Source organism: Scyliorhinus torazame, chromosome 24 (assembly GCF_047496885.1).
Source record: "Scyliorhinus torazame isolate Kashiwa2021f chromosome 24, sScyTor2.1, whole genome shotgun sequence".
NCBI lineage: Eukaryota > Metazoa > Chordata > Chondrichthyes > Carcharhiniformes > Scyliorhinidae > Scyliorhinus > Scyliorhinus torazame.
This window is the reverse complement of record NC_092730.1, coordinates 11,780,776-11,798,002: the sequence shown is the minus strand read 5'-3', so window position 1 is coordinate 11,798,002 and position 17,227 is coordinate 11,780,776. Positions and strand designations below refer to the sequence as shown.

The 17,227-nt window shown below is 51.9% G+C and overlaps 1 protein-coding gene across 6 annotated transcripts in view; it reads right to left on the bottom strand.

The window, feature by feature from the left end:
* LOC140399885 (ADP-ribose glycohydrolase MACROD1-like) overlaps positions 1-17,227 on the bottom strand; it is a 959,160-nt gene that overhangs the window by 465,948 nt on the left and 475,985 nt on the right. The window lies entirely within an intron of this gene.

Here is a 17,227-nt window from a genome sequence, read left to right as displayed (position 1 = left end):
ACAAGGGTATGATGTTCAGTTGGTGGAACAGGTCTGGAAGCAGTCTTGTCGTCGAAGGCTGAGCACGTGCTGATTTTCTTTTTTCGTTGATTCTACCTAATTTTAGCTAAATTACTTCAGTAATTACCTGGTAAAGAACAAAACAAAGAACAAACAAAGAAAATTACAGCACAGGAACAGGCCCTTCGGCCCTCCCAGCCTGCGCCGATCCAGATCCTCTATCTAAAACTGTCGCCTATTTTCCAAAGATCTACTTCCCTCTGTTCCCCGCCCGTTCATATATCTGTCTAGATGCATCTTAAATGATGCTATCGTGCCCGCCTCTACCACCTCCGCTGGCAAAGCGTTCCAGGCACCCACCACCCTCTGCGTAAAAAGCTTTCCACGCACATCTCCCTTAAACTTTCCCCCTCTCACCTTGAAATCGTGACCCCTTGTAATTGACACCCCCACTCTTGGAAAAAGCTTGTTGCTATCCACCCTGTCCATACCTCTCATAATTTTGTAGACCTCAATCAGGTCCCCCCTCAACCTCCGTCTTTCCAACGAAAACAATCCTAATCTACTCAACCTTTCTTCGTAGCTAGCACCCTCCATACCAGGCAACATCCTGGTGAACCTCCTCTGCACCCTCTCTAAAGCATCCACATCCTTCTGGTAATGTGGCGACCAGAACTGCACGCAGTATTCCAAATGTGGCCTAACCAAAGTCCTATACAACTGTAACATGACCTGCCGACTCTTGTACTCAGTACCCCGTCCGATGAAGGCAAGCATGCTGTATGCCTTCTTGACCACTCTATCGACCTGCGTTGCCACCTTCAGGGTACAATGGACCTGAACTCCCAGATCTCTCTGTACATCAATTTTCCCCAGGACTCTTCCATTGACCGTATAGTCCGCTCTTGAATTGGATCTTCCAAAATGCATCACCTCGCATTTGCCTGGATTGAACTCCATCTGCCATTTCTCTGCCCAACTCTCCAATCTATCTATATTTAGCTGTATTCTCTGACAGTCCTCCTCGCTATCTGCAACTCCACCAATCTTAGTATCATCTGCAAACTTGCTAATCAGACCACCTATACCTTCGTCCAGATCATTTATGTATATCGTGGAACACCACTAGTCAAAAGTCGTAGTGTTTACAAAGAACATAAAGCGATGTACTTCAAACAAAGCTAGTTTATCTTACACTACTTTAAATGGTTTGCGCACTGTACTGAGTAATAGCTAACAAAATAACAGTACTGAATCTATGTTGCAGTAATCTATTATGTCTCTCTAATACAACCAACACTCTATCTCAACCTCGCACTATCCTTCTCCATTAGCTGCTCCCAAGAATGCTTAGAGATGCAGCCTTTTATAAGACTGCTCAGTGATGCCACCTAGTGATGAGATACATGAACATCATCTTGCTAACCCTTTAGATTATACATTATCATTACAAGGGGTCCGAGTGGCGGTATTACCAAATCTGTTTGCCACACGTAGTGAACAAGGTCAGTCAGGCCTTGAAAGCGGAATTGGGGAGAGGAACGTACTTTCTTGAAGGAAACTTTAGCCATGAGGGGGAAATGCAGGGATCCTGTGAGGGCAGAGAGGAAAGCAACACCAGGAATCCTACTGTGTAATAATAATAATAATCTTCGGGGCAGCACGGTGGCACAGTGATTAGCATTGCTGCCTCACGGCGCCGAGGTCCCAGGTTCGATCCCGGTCTGGGTCACTGTCCGTGTGGAGTTTGCACATTCTCCCTGTGTCTGCGTGGGTCTCGCCCCCACAACCCAAAGATGTGCAGGGTAGGTGGATTGGCCGCGCTAAATTGCCCCTTAATTGGAAAAAATGAATTGGGTACTCTAAATTTATTTAAAAAAAATAATAATAACCTTTATCGTCATAAGGAGGCTTACATTTAACACTGCAATGAAGTTACTGTGACGCCTGTTCGGGGACACGGAGGGAGAATTCAGAATGTCCGATTCACCTAACAAGCACGTCTTTCGGGGACTTGTGGGAGGAAACCGGAGCGCCCGGAGGAAACCCACGCAGACACGGGGAGAACGTGCAGACTCCGCACAGACAGTGACCCAAGCCGGGAATCGAACCTGGCACCCCGGCGCTGTGAAGCAACAGTGCTAACCACTGTGCTACCGTGCTGCCCATGTGGAGAAGGACCAAGGATGAAGCAGTCAAAGGTAAGCGACAGCTGTTGGTTAGAAATATGCGACATGATGAAATTGTGAAGGGGTGAAAGAACCTGCATTCTCCTTCAAAGGGCAGGGATGAGGTTTGACGCACTGAGAATCGATCGTTAGGCGACGTGATGTCAGAAGTCCCAAGCGGCAAGGGAATGGGATCAGAAGCAAGTGGATGGATCTGGGGGGCAAGTCACTGGCGATCAGGGCGGGAAGGTTAGACAATGAGCCGAGATCACTAATACGATGAAAGGACAGAGCCGAGAGAAAACCCATTGATCTTGTCTTCTCAATGCGAGCGGTAAGAAGGGGCTCAATCTATTATCCAGGTGGTCCTCTTTCGCAACTTGGCCTGACCACATCCCAACACAAGCCCAACTGCCTCTGCATTCCCTCTGCTCCATTTGGAACGCTTTAAAATGCGGGATTTAAGAATACCAATCCCCTCACAACCTAACACGCATTTCCTGTCAGCAACTTTCCGTAATCGCGACAGTGGTGTTTGAAGGAAAATGCTTTGGAAAGGAAAGCAAAGATGTTTAAGTGCTGCCCCTGTCCTAGGTGGTGCGGTGATCAGTCGCATTGAAATTCTGCAGCACGAAGAGGTCTTTGAAATAATAATATATCATTTACAAAGGATTTGCTCTTTTGTGAACAAAACAGCATTTTGCAGGTTGCTCTTGACTGAAGTCCTGGCAATAAACATGATGGAGCATTGGATGATGGTGGAGTTGTTCCAACTGGGTTAAGAATATGTTAGAAGCATTGAAACTAACATTTGTCCAGCTCTTCTGACAGTTCAGTTGGTTAAGACAGCGAGAATCTCTTGAGCGGGCTGCCTGAACCCACCTCCACCACACGTCCAGACAGTGCATTGCAGACCCGAGTCACTCGCTGCATGGGTTCGATTCCCGGGCTTGGGTCACTGACTGTGCGGAGTCTGCACGTTCTCCCCGTGTCTGCGTGCGTTTCCTCCGGGCGCTCCGGTTTCCTCCCACAAGTCCCGAAAGACGCGCCTGTCAGGCGAATCGGGCATTCTGAATTCTCCCTCCGTGTACCCGAACAGGCGCCGGAATGTGGCGACGAGGGGCTTTTCACAGTAACTTCATTGCAGTGTTAATGTAAGCCCACTTGTGACGCTAATAAAGATTATTATTAATAGATTCAAAAACAGCTTCTTCCCTGCTGTTACCAGACTCCTAAACGACCCTCTCATGGGCTGATGGGCTGCTGGACAGATCTGATCTCTTCACGCATCCTCTCTACTCAGCAGTACTACACTCCTGTATGCTTCACCTGATGCCTGTGTCTATGCATTTACATTGTGTATTTTATGTTTGCCATAGATACGTAGAAGATGGGAGCAGGAGGAGGCCTTTTGGTCCTTCGAGCCCGCTCCGCCATTCATCACCACCATGGCTGATCATCCAACTCAATAGCCTAATCCTGCTTTCTCCCCATAGCCTTTGATCCCGCCTTATATATGTTGGAGGGAATAAATGCTCAGAGGCAGTTTGCTGCCGCGTGGTGTTGGTAAAACATTTGTTTATTCGAAAAATGTGCACAACAGGCAAACTAGAAGATGCAGCTGCCTTCAGTTTGTTCTGATTTTTACAGGGATTTCATGCATATATATTTTAAGTTCGCTCACAATTACAGCTAAGCATTGACGTCATCGATCAATTTCATACAATACAACCTGATCAGGAGGTATCGGTTGAGATGCTTCCTGACCCCCTTAATGGGAAACCGATTTACTCACACAATGGGTTTTGCAAGTTACCAGACCATGTTCAGAGTGTTCCCCTTAACCTGAAATAGTGCCTTTAGTCCTTGATGAGGCATTAATGGGTTTGTATTCCCTGCTCTGGGTAGGACAATTGTTATGGGCCAGGATTTAGAGAACCCCAAAGTGTATCATGGAGTTCACCTGACCCACAACTTTTAATAGATTGTGGGATGGGGAGCACACGGCCCACTCTACAGGTGTGATGAAACAGAGAGCCCAAGTACTTTTAAATTAAATTAAATTAAACAATATTTATTTATGAAACCAGTTAACACTTTATAAACTCACAGTAAGCATCTTAACTACCAACACCAATAAATCCCCCAAAGAATACAGTACTCTACAAGTAACTCTTAATCTTTCCTTGCAACATCCATAAGACAAAAATAAACCCTTTTTACAGAAAGACATCAGGATTAACTTCTCTACTGAGAACAGTTACCATGTTGAAATCACCAAATGGACATTTATAAGCTTGCAGAGATTCACACACATCTTGCGGTGACTGCAGCGTCTCCAAAACTAAAACAAAACTAAACACACCCTGTAGCTGCAAACCCAAAGCGAAAGTAAAAAGCTGACAGACAGCCCAGCTCCACCCACACTCTGACATCACTGCAGTAATAAACACCCATTTCTTAAAGGTACATTTCTTAAACACCCATTTCGTAAAGGTACACCCACTACAGCTATTCTATAACAAACAGGGGCTGGTTTAGCACACTGGGCTAAATAGCTGGCTTTTAAAGCAGACCAAGGCAGGCCAGCAGCACGGTTCAATTCCCGTACCATCCTCCCTGAACAGGCGCCGGAATGTGGCGACTAGGGGCTTTTCACAGTAACTTCATTGAAGCCTACTTGTGACAATAAGCGATTTTCATTTCATTTCATTTCAGCGCCCATTTCTTAAAGGTACTCTCACATGCCACAACGAATCTCCTGCAGACAAGCTGGGGCCATAGTCTTGCGACGTGGGTTCCCCATTATTATTATAATGTCCTGCAAAATGGTTAAATAATCCTGAGTGCAGGTTTTCTTAAAGTTGCCGGTTGATCCAACAATTTAATCCTTTGCCTACCGGTTTTCCACTCCTTGTGTGCTGCTTTTAACCTAGAACATCTTTTAATTAATATATATATCATTTTCTCGCTACCATATGTATATGTTCAATGTTTTAGCACCAACTACTTCCTTTTCATCATAGAATTTACAGTGCAGAAGGAGGCCATTCGGCCCATCGAGTCTGCACCGGCTCCACCCTATCCCCAAAACCCAGTAACCCCACCCAACACTAAGAGCAATTTTGGACACTAAGGGCAATTTATCATGGCCAATCCACCGAACCCGCACATCTTTGGACTGTGGGAGGAAACCGGAGCGCCCGGAGGAAACCCGCGCCCACACGGGGGGAGAACGTGCAGACTCTGCACAGACAGTGACCCAAGCCGGGAATCGAACCTGGGACCCTGGAGCTGTGAAGCAATTGTGCTATCCACAGTGCTTCCTGTACGGAATGATCTGTTGGAGCTGCACGCTGAACAATACTTTGCACTGTACCTCGGTACACGTGCCAATTAATCCAAATCCAGATCCAATCCAATCATCTCAAGCCGGAGGGACAACGGGTTAAGAAATAAAGAGAGTTCGCCAATTCCCCGGCTCAGACTGCCACAGACCTCTGGGCACCGTACGGAGATTTAAAGCCAGCCGCTCTGGAGTATTTACATAAAACTGCCCCAGGGAGGTTTGACTTTAATGTGAAACGCCTCTGACTCGCCAATATGTACTGGGGGTGGGGGTGGGGGGGGGGGGGGGGGGGGGGGGGGGGGGCGTGAAGGTCACTAAGCCACTGCAGTACATACAATCCTTCACAGGGCCCACTGAGACTGAACCCTGCCGAACACCAGCTGTTTGCAGCAAACACACACGTTGTCTGAGAACTGACTGTTTTGATATAAAGCTCGCAGCTGAAAACGTCAAGGATGCTGTGTAGGTCGCATCAAGCTTGAAGACAACTGTGCTTCAGGTAGAGATATTTTTAGCTGGCAATGGAGGGGATGGGGGAGAGAGGAGAGAAAGAACGAGGAAAAGAGAGAGAGAGAGAGAGAGAGAGAAAGAAAACGTGCATTTATATCCTCCCCCCCCCCCCCCCCCCCCCCCCATACACTACCCCTCAGGGCACCGCGTTGTGCTTTACAAAGGTTTAAAAGTAAAAATAAATAGGAAACCACAGTGGGGAACTGAAGAAGGGGGGGGGGGGGGGGGGTGAAGTTAGTGACAGCGCTCTGGGTTAATGGAGGATAAATGCTACAGCATTCTCAACCCTGACTGTCACTTATGAACATCAGCTGGAGACTGCACGCGTGAGGCTTCGAGCGTGGAGAGAATCACGTCCACGTTCCGTGGTACGGCACAGTTGGGTAGCACTGTCGCTTCGCAGCGCCAGGGTCCCGGGTTCGATTCCCAGGCTCGGGTCGTTGCCTGCGCGGAGTCTGCACGTCCTCCCCCCCCCTTGTCTGCGTGGGTTTCCTCCGGGCGCTCCGGTTTCCTCCCACAAGTCCCGAAAGATGTGCTCGTTAGGTGAATTGGACATTCTGAATTCTCCCTCCGTGTACCCGAACAGGCGCCGGAATGTGGCGACGAGGGGATTTTCACAGTACCTTCATTGCAGTGGTCTTTTAAAAAAAATATTTTTTTATTCTAAATTTTCACGTTTTCCTTCAATAATTTACACCCCACCCACAAACAGTAAATGGTAACAAATACAAAATCAATCCCCTTAACAATACCAATGATCCCATCCTCCCACCACCCCAAACAAGGGCCCACCTGCCCATATAGGCACATCCAATAAACCAAACCCTCCCACGGTGGAAACAAAAAACAAAGGAGAAAAAGAAAAAGGAGTCCGGGACCGCCCATGGTCACCATTGACCTATAGAGTCCACTCCTCCTTCCCCCCCCCCCCCCCCCCCCACCTACACTCAACGCCATCCAGCCTCTGAAAGAGTACCGTACATGATACCCAAGAGTTGTACCCCCCAATGACAATAAAGATTAGAAGGGAAAGAAATGTGGGAGGTAGACCCCCCCCCCCCCCCCAATGGTCGCAAGCTAAAGCTCACAAAGGGCGCCAAACCCACCGCGGAATTGTACCTCAGATCAAGAACGCCTGCATTGAAAAGAGGAGAGAAAACATACATGGCTCAGGGACTGATAATTCCTCACAGCAAGTACTACATGGCTGGCGTGCGTGTCGGGGTCGACCCAGTGCGTGTACAGTACAGACTAGGTTAAGAGGAACAAATCGCTCATGCTTTGTACGACCCACTATACATCTTATTGCCAACCGCCTGACAAATATTCTGCAGCCTGGGTGAATTGTATTCCCAGCAGAGGATAGTAAGTAGCTGAATTGTTTATGGGTCAACAGGAACCCAGAATGTAATCTTTTTCACAGGCTGCAGACCTCGATTTTCTTCCCCTGTTTTTTTTGTTAAATTTAATTTAATCCTCGTTGGGCTGCTTCGCTTCGCAGAGGCGCAAACATTTAAAAAAAAAATCACCTCATTCATCATGTTAAAAAAATATATAATGCCCAGCCGAACCGATGCCTTATTCCCAGTGAAGAGGCGGTCAAGGCACCGTGAAGGGCGGCAGGAAAATGTCAAGGAGAAGTCGAATTAGAAACGAGACCGCAAGCCGTGACGGGAAAGGTAGGCTCCGTATTGCCCGAGCATCGTGCAAGACGTTTGGGCCTGTCGAGGGCCGCTGTGGTACCAGCACAATGAGGTTAGCTCCTGTGTGACCGCAATCGCAAGCAGCTGTTTGTCATTTTCAAACCGCCGACAGGCATCCACGTTCACCTGGAGCCAGCCAATCTATTCTCCCCGAGCGGCTGCAAGCAACCTACTTAAACAGAGCGCAGGACTACATCAATTCTCCTAATTATTCGGACGTCCCGATCTTCAAAACCCCAACCTCGGGGCAGGAGGCCAGCTAGACGTGAATGCTCGGCACATTTTCCCTCAGCTTTGACCTCGGGCAATTAAACAAATCTTTGGCCGTGGGTCTGCGTGGGCGTGGGAAAAGGAGGAGATGTTTACAAAGACCAAAGGACAAAACAGCACAGGAACAGGCCCTACGGCCCTCCAAGCCTGTACCGGTCATGATACTAACCTTTGGCCAAAACCCTCAGCACTTCCTAGTGCCGTATCCCTCTATACCCACCCTATCCATGTATTTGTCAAGATGCCTTTTGAGCGCAGTTAATGTATCTGCTTCTACAGCCTCCCCTGGCAACGCGTTCCAGGAACTCACCACCCTCTGCGTCAAAAACGTGCCTCGCACATCTCCTCTCAACTTTGCCCCACGGACCTTAAACCTATGCCCCCTGGAACCCCTGCACAGACCCTTAAAAGGCAAACTTTATCCTCTCCAGCTTGATGAACCCTGCCATGTCATTGATCCAAGCTTCCACACTAGGGGGCTTCGCATCTTTCCATAATAGCAAAATCCTCCGCCGGGCTACCAGGGACGCAAAGGCCAGAATACCGGCCTCTTTCGCCTCCTGCACTCCCGGCTCATCCGATACCCCAAATAATGCCAACCCCCAGCTCGGCTTGACCCGGGCATTCACCACCTTGGACATAGTCCTCGCGAAACCCCTCCAAAACCCATCCAGCGCCGGGCACGACCAGAACATATGGACGTGGTTTGCCGGGCTCTCCGAGCACCGCCCACATCTGTCCTCCACCCCAAAGAACCTGCTCAACCTCGCCCCTGTCATATGCGCTCTGTGAGTAACCTTGAACTGTATTAGGCTGAGCCTGGCACAAGAGGAGGAAGAATTAACCCTACTCAGGGCATCAGCCCACAGACCCTCATCGATCTCCCCAAGCTCCTCCTCCCACTTGCCCTTTAACTCCTCCACCGAGGCCTCCTCCTCTTCCTTCAGCTCCTGGTAAATCGCCGAAACCTTGCCTTCTCCAACCCATACACCCGAAATCACCCTGTCCTGAATCCCACGTGCCGGAAGCAGCGGGAATTCCCTCACCTACTGCCTCACAAACGCCCTCACTTGCATGTACCTGAAAGCGTTTCCGGGGGTAGCCCAAACTTCTCCTCCAGCGCCCCTAGGCTCGCAAACGTCCCATCGATGAACAGGTCCCCCCATTCTTCTAATCCCTGCCCGATGCCAGCTCCGAAACCCCCCATCCATCCTTCCCGGGATGAACCGATGGTTCTCCCGAATCGGGGACCAAACCGAGGCTCCCCACCTCGCCCCTGTGTCGCCTCCACTGCCCCCAGATCTTCAGCGTCGCCGCCACCACCGGACGCGTGGTGTACCTTGCCGGCGAGAGCAGCAGCGGTGCCGTCACCAGCGCCCTCAGGCTCGTGCCCACACAAAACACAAAGAACAAAGAAATGTACAGCACAGGAACAGGCCCTTCGGCCCTCCAAGCCCGTGCCGACCATGCTGCCCGACTAAACTACAATCTTCTACACTTCCTGGGTCCGTATCCTTCTATTCCCATCCTATTCATATATTTGTCAAGATGCCCCTTAAATGTCCCTATCGTCCCTGCTTCCACTACCTCCTCCGGTAGCGAGTTCCAGGCACCCACTACCCTCTGCGTAAAAAACTTGCCTCGTACATCTACTCTAAACCTTGCCCCTCTCACCTTAAACCTATGCCCCCTAGTAATTGACCCCTCTACCCTGGGGAAAAGCCTCTGACTATCCACTCTGTCTATGCCCCTCATAATTTTGTATACCTCTATCAGGTCTCCCCTCAACCTCCTTCGTTCCAGTGAGAACAAACCGAGTTTATTCAATCGCTCCTCATAGCTAATGCCCTCCATACCAGGCAACATTCTGGTAAATCTCTTCTGCACCCTCTCTAAAGCCTCCACATCCTTCTGGTAGTGTGGCGACCAGAATTGAACACTATACTCCAAGTGTGGCCTAACTAAGGTTCTATACAGCTGCAACATACATACATAGAACATACAGTGCAGAAAGGGGCCATTTGGCCCATCGAGTCTGCACCAACCCACTTAAGCCCTCACTTCCACCCTATCCCCGTAACCCAATAACCCCTCCCAACCTTTTGGACATGAAGGGCAATTTAGCATGACTTGCCAATTCTTATACTCAATGCCCCGGCCAATGAAGGCAAGCATGCCGTATGCCTTCTTGACTACCTTCTCCACCTGTGTTGCCCCTTTCAATGATCTGTGGACCTGTACTCCTAGATCTCTTTGACACAGGACGCCATCTCTAACCTCTTCCACGCCGCCCCCTCTCCCTCCATTACCCACTTACGGATCATCGCCACATTGGCTGCCCAATAATAGCCATACAAATTCGGCAACGCCAGCCCTCCCTGTCCCTGCTACGCTCCAGAAACACTCTCTTCACCCTCGGGGTCTTATTCGCCCACACAAATCCCATGATGCTCCTGCTTACCCGTTTGATAAAGGCCTTGGGATCAAAATGGGAAGGCACTGGAACACAAAGAGAAACCTCGGGAGGACCGTCATTTTGACCGACTGCACCCTACCCGCTAGTGAGAGTGGCAGCATATCCCATATTTTAAAATCCTCCTCCATCTGCTCCACCAACCGCGTCAAATTAAGCTTGTGCAGGGCCCCCCAACTCCTAGCTACTTGGATCCCTAGGTACCGAAAGCTCCTTTCCGCCCTCTTCAGCGGTAGCTCGTCTATCCCCCTTCCCTGGTCCCCTGGATGCACCACAAAGAGCTCACTCTTCCCTACGTTGAGTTTATACCCCGGAAAGTCCCCAAACTCCCTAAGGATCCGCATGACCTCCGCCATCCCCTCCACTGGATCCGCAACATACAACAGGTCATCGGCAAACAACGACACCCGGTGTTCCTCTCCCCCCGGACCAGTCCCCTCCATTTCCTGGACTCCCTCAGTGCCATGGCCAGAGGCTCAATTTCCAGTGCAAACAACAAGGGGGATAAGGGGCACCCCTGCCTGGTCCCCTGGTACAGCCGAAAGTACTCCGGCCTCCGCCGGTTCGTAGCCACACTCGCCACCGGGGCTCTATATAGCAGCCTGACCCAGCTGATGAACCCCTTCCCGAACCCACACCTCCGCAACACTTCCCAAAGATACTCCCGCTTCACCCGATCAAAGGCCTTCTACGCGTCCATAGCTGCCACTACCTCCGCTTCCCCCTCCACCGAGGGCATCATAATCACATTGAGGAGCTTCCACACATTTGTGTTTAGCTGCCTGCCCTTCACAAATCCCGTCTGGTCCTCATGAATCACCCCCGGGAAACAGTCCTAAATTCTCGTAGCCAGCACCTTCGCCAGCAACTTAGCGTCAACATTGAGGAGCGAGATCGGTCTATACGACCCACATTGCAATGGATCCTTGTCCCGCTTCAAGATCAAAGAAGTCAGCGCCCTGGACATTGTCGGGGGCAAGGTTCCCCCCTCCCTCGCCTTATTAAAAGTCCTCACTAGCAACGGGCCCAGCAGGTCCACGTATTTCTTGTAAAATTCAACCGGGAACCCATCTGGCCCCGGAGCCTTCCCCGCCTGCATGCTCCCCAATCTTTTAACCAGCTCCTCCAGCCCAATCGGCGCCCCCAAATCAGCCACCTCCTCCTCCTCCACCCTCGGGAACCTCAGCTGATCCAGGAATCGTCGCATCCCCTCTTCCCCAGCTGGGGTCTCAGACCTGTACAGATCCCCATAGAAGTCCCTAAAATACCTTGTTTATTCTCACCGCACTCCGCACCGTATTCCCCCCTCTATCCCTAACTCCACCAATCTCCCTCGCTGCCATCCTCTTACGAAGCTGATGTGCCAGCATCCGACTCGCCTTCTCCCCATACTCATACGTCGCCCCCTGCACTTTCCTCCACTGTGCCTCTGCTTCCCCTGTGGTCATCAGGTCAAATTCTATCTGGAGGTTCCGTCCCTCCCTAAGTAGCCCCTCCTCGGGGGCCTCTGCATACCTCCTGTCCACCCTTAAAATCTCCCCCACCAGCCTCTCCCTCTCCCTCCCCTCTCTCTTTTCCCTGTGGGCCCTAATGGAGATTAGCTCTCCCCTGACCACTGCCTTCACCGCCTCCCAGACTACCCCCACCTGCACCTCCCCATTGCCGTTGGCATCCAAATATCTTTCAATGCACCCCCGCACCCGCCCGCACCCCCCCTCATCCGCCAACAGTCCCACATCGAGGCGCCACAGCGGGCGCTGGTCCCTCTCCTTCCCCAACTCCAGCTCCACCCAATGCGGGGCCTGGTCCGAGATGGCTATGGCCGAATATTCCGTTCCTTCCACTTTCGGGATTAGCGCCCTACTCAAAATGAAAAAATCTATCTGGGAGTAGGCTGTATGGACGTGGGAAAAGAAGGAAAATTCCCTGGCCAGCGGCCTGACAAACCTCCATGGATCCACTCCCCCCATCTGGTCCATAAACCCCCTGAGCACCTTGGCCGCAGCCGGCCTCTTACCCGTCCTGGACCTAGAGCGGTCCAGTGCTGGGTCCAGCACTGTGTTGAAGTCCCCCCCCCGATTATCAAGCTTCCTACCTCCAGATCCGGAATCCGACCCAGCATGCATTTCATAAATCCGTCATCATCCCAATTCGGGGCATATACGTTCACCAGTACCACCTGCACCCCCTGCAACCTACCGCTCACCATCACATATCGACCTCCATTATCCACTACAATATTCAGTGCCTCAAACGACACCCGCTTCCCCACCAGTATTGCAACCCCTCTGTTCTTCGCATCCAGCCCTGAATGAAAGACCTGTCATACCCATCCCTTTCTCAGCCTAACCTGATCTGCCACCCTCAGATGTGTCTCCTGGAGCATAACCACGTCTGCCTTCAGTCCCTTTAAGTGCGTGAACACCCGGGCCCTCTTGACCGGCCCGTTCAGGCCCCTCACATTCCAAGTTATCAGCCGGATCGGGGGGCTACTCCCCCCCCTCTGCCGACTAGCCATCTCCTTTTCTAGGCGAGCCACGTGCCCGCGCCTCCCGCACCCTCCAGTCCCCCAGGCGGCGGACTCCCGCCCTGACTACCTCTCCTACTTCCAGCTCCCCTTTGGCCAATGCAGCAGCGACCCAGTTCTCCCCCCCCCCCCCCCGGTAGATCCTCATCTAGCCATTTTGCTCCCCCATGACACTCCCGTAAGTCAGCTGACTCCTGCTGACCCCGGCCTCTCCCGCCATTCCATCGACCCCCCAGTGTGAGAATGCCCCCACCCCTTGGAATGCCCCCTCTGGCGCAGCCTTTTTGCGGCCTTACCGCAACTCCCCATCCCCGGGCCTCCACCCCCCCCCCCCCTCTTCCTCCGTGGGGCTCTGCCCCTCCAACACCGACGCCCACACTCTCCCACAGCCCCCACATCAAATTCATTCACCCATCCCCATCCAGCACCAAAACAAAAACATTCCCCAAACGCAGTAAACATCCCCCCACGACAAACCCTCAGTTTGAGTCCAACTTTTCAGACTGGATAAAGTTCCATGCCTCATCAGGCGTTTCAAAATAGTGGTGCTGATCTTGGAACGTGACCCACAATCGCGCTGGCTGCAGCACCCCGAACTTCACCCCCTTCCGATGGAGAACGGCCTTAGCCCGGTTGAAACCAGCTGTCTTCTTAGCCACCTCCGCACTCCAGTCCTGGTAAATTCGGATCTCCGTGTTCTCCCACCTGCTGCTCCGCTCTTTTTTGGCCCATCTCAGGCCACACTCTCTGTCCATAAAGCGGTGGACCTCACCACTACAGCCCTTGGCGGCTCGTTGGCTTTGGGTCTCCTTGCCAGGACCCAATGAGCCCCATCCAGCTCCAGGGGCCTCGGGAAAGCTCCCGCGCCCATCAGCGAATTGAGCATCGTGCTCATATATGCCCCGGCATCGGGTCCCTCCACTCCTTCAGGGAGACCCAGAATCCGAAGATTCTTCCTCCTCGACCTATTCTCCAGGACCTCAAATTTTTCCGCCCACCTCTTGTGCAGCGCCTCGTGCGCCTCCACCTTCACCGCCAGGCCCAAGATCTCGCCCTCGTTCTCCGAGGCTTTTTGACGCACCTCCCGGATCGCCGCCCCTCGGGCCTTCTGAGTCTCCACAAGCTTCTCAATCGCAGCCTTCATTGGCGCCAGCATTTCTGTCCTCAGCTCCTCAAAGCAGCGTTTGAGAAACTCCTGCCGCTCCTGCGACCACAGCGCCCACGCTGCTTGGTCTCCACCCGCCGCCATCTTGCTTTTCCTCCCTCGCACTTTTCGCTGCACCAGGATGACTTTTTTAACCGCTCCACTCCTGGTCCAATCCATATAATGTCGGGGGGACCTTGCTGTCACCTTCCCACACTGAAAGCCGTCGAACAATTGCCGTAGGGGCCCCTCTGAAGAGCTCAAAAGTCCGTTCCCGGCAGGAGCTGCCGAACGTGCGACCTATCTAGGCATAGCCGCAACCAGAAGTCGGCCCCCTGGTGACTGATCCCTCCACGTTGGGAAAGAGTGCCTGCCCATCCATTTAATCCATGCCCCTCATAACCTTTTAAAAAATAAATTTAGAGTACCCAATTCATTTCTTCAAATTAAGGGGCAATTTAGCGCGGCCAATCCACCTACCCTGCACATCTTTTGGGTTGTGGGAGTGAAACCCACGCAGACACGGGGAGAATGTGCAAACTCCACACGGACAGTGACCCAGAGCCGGGATCGAACCTGGGACCTCAGCGCCGTGAGGCAACAGGGCTAACCCACTGCACCACCGTGCTGCCCATGCCCGTCATAATCTTGTAGACCTCTATCTGGTCACCCCCTCAACCTCCGTCTTTCTGATGAAAACAGTGCCGAGTCTATTCAGCCTCTCCGCATGGCTAACACCCTCCAGACCAGGCAACATCCTGGTCAGCCTCCTCTGCACCCTCTCCAAAGCCGCCACATCCTTTGGAGCGTGGCGACCAGAATTGTGCGCAATATTCCGAGTGCGGCCTGACCAAGGTTCGATATGACTGTAGCATGACTTGCCAGCTTTTATACTCAAAGCCCCGTCCAACGAAGGCAGGCAACCAGCTGGTGGCGTCAGACATTGGTCATGTAACGTGAGATACCTGCCAGTTGGTAGTAAGACGTACAGCGGGACAGTCGCACATCGGGTAGCCCCAGAAGAGTTTACCAAACTCATTGAGTAACTTTGTCTGTATGGTAATCTGTTATCTTTCCACGCATGCATCAATAAAGCATCGTTCTAGTTAAATGACTGGATATTCTCGACACACATCATTGCGACGGTGGGATCACAGAACCCCCCCCCCCGCGGCAGCGCGCCCCCCTTCCGTGGATTTCCCCCTGCCGTGTCGTGGAAATGCCATTTATAAGCGGCGGGACTTGAGAATCCCGCTGCCATTGAATGGCACCCCTCTCGCAAACATCTACAGATGTGCGATAGAGAGCATCCTATCCGGCTGCATCACAGCCTGGTATGGCAACTGCTTGGCCCAAGATCGCAAGAAACTGCAGAGTGTGGTGAACTCAGCCCAACGCGTCACACAAGCTTGCCACCCTCACATTGATTCTGTCTACACATCCCGCTGCCTCAGGAAGGCAGACAGCATTATCAGAGACCCCTCCCACCCACGCATTGCCCTCTTCCAGACCCCTCCATCAGGCAGAAGGTACAGAAGCCTGAAGACCCGCACATCCAGACGTAGGAACAGCTTCTTCCCCACAGCTACTAGACTCCTCAACGACTCCCCCTCGGACTGATCTGTTCCCTGTAAGAACACTATTCACCACGCCCTATGCTGCTCTTGCTCATGTATTAATAATAATAATCTTTATTGTCACACGTAGACTTACATCAACACTGTAATGAAGTTACTGTGAAAAGCCCCTAGTCGCCACATTCCGGCGACTGTTCGGGTACACAGAGGGAGAATTCAGAATGTCCAATTCACCTAACAAGCATGTCTTTTGGCACTTGTCGGAGGAAACTGGAGGAAACCCACTTGTGGGAGGAAACTGGGGGAGAACGCGCAGGCTCCGCACAGACAGTCACCCGAGGCCGGAATCGAACCGGGGGCCGTAGGCGGTGTGGGGCAGCGGTGCTAACCCACTGGGCCCACCCGTATCAACGATTCTCGAGATTTAAACCACTCGCACCTGAAGGCGCGCAGGTGATGATGCAGTAATGGTCCCGGGGGGGGGAGACAGTTTCGCACAACAATGGTTACCCATCCCTCCACGGCTGGCGGGAGAATCAAAACGCACGAGCGAGGAGCGCGTCTCCGACCTCCTGGCTTCGAGTGCCTTTTTACAGAGCCCCTTGTTTGACGAGCAACATAATTGCAAATAATGAGCTTTCTGATGTATGGATAACGGCTGCTCGTTTAGCAGAGCGCTCGCTCACCCGTCGCTGCTGGACAAACAGAACCGCTGAATTTTAACCGTTTGAAAGTCTGCCTTCTTTAACTTCGTCTGGGGCTGGTCAGTTCCTTGTTTTAGGGCACGAGAGGATGGCACAGGACATAAACTGTTCAATTCTGCACCTCGGCGGCAACATCTCCCTTGCGAAAGAGAGCTCTCACTGAAAGGCATTAAGCATTCTGCCAATTAGTGTTAAAGCGTGTAATTAAGCAAACCAGATTGGCCAATGCGCTTGGGTTCAGGGATACACGCTCACCAAGATCGACAACGAACTGGACACCGCATTTTCACACACCCATACACAGAGGGATTGGATTTATTTGATTCGAAACCCTCCCATGAAAGGGGTTTGAAATCCTTTTTCAAATTAGGAACCCGATGAAGTCAGTCTATTGATTGTTCTCCTGGCCCGCTAAAATTACACAGCGCCCTTCCCAAGCTCAGGCAGTGACCTATCCCTGAAGGGGTGTCACGGTGATGCAGGGAACAAACGGCAGACGATTTGGACACAGTAAATGTAAATGCCACCACAGCCTGCGCGGAGTCTGCACGTTCTCCCTCCCCGTGTCTGCACGGGTTTCCTCTGGGTGCTCCGGTTTCCTCCCGCAGTCCAAAGATGTGCAGGTGAGGTGGATTGGCCGCGCTAAGTTGCCCTTAGTGTTGGGTTATGGGGATAGGGTGGAGGTGTGGGCTTGGGTAGGGTGCTCTTTCCAAGAGCCGGTGCAGACTCGATGGGCTGAATGGCCTCCTTCTGCACTGTAAGTTCTATCAACATCTATGAGCCCCAGAGGCTTTCGAGGGGG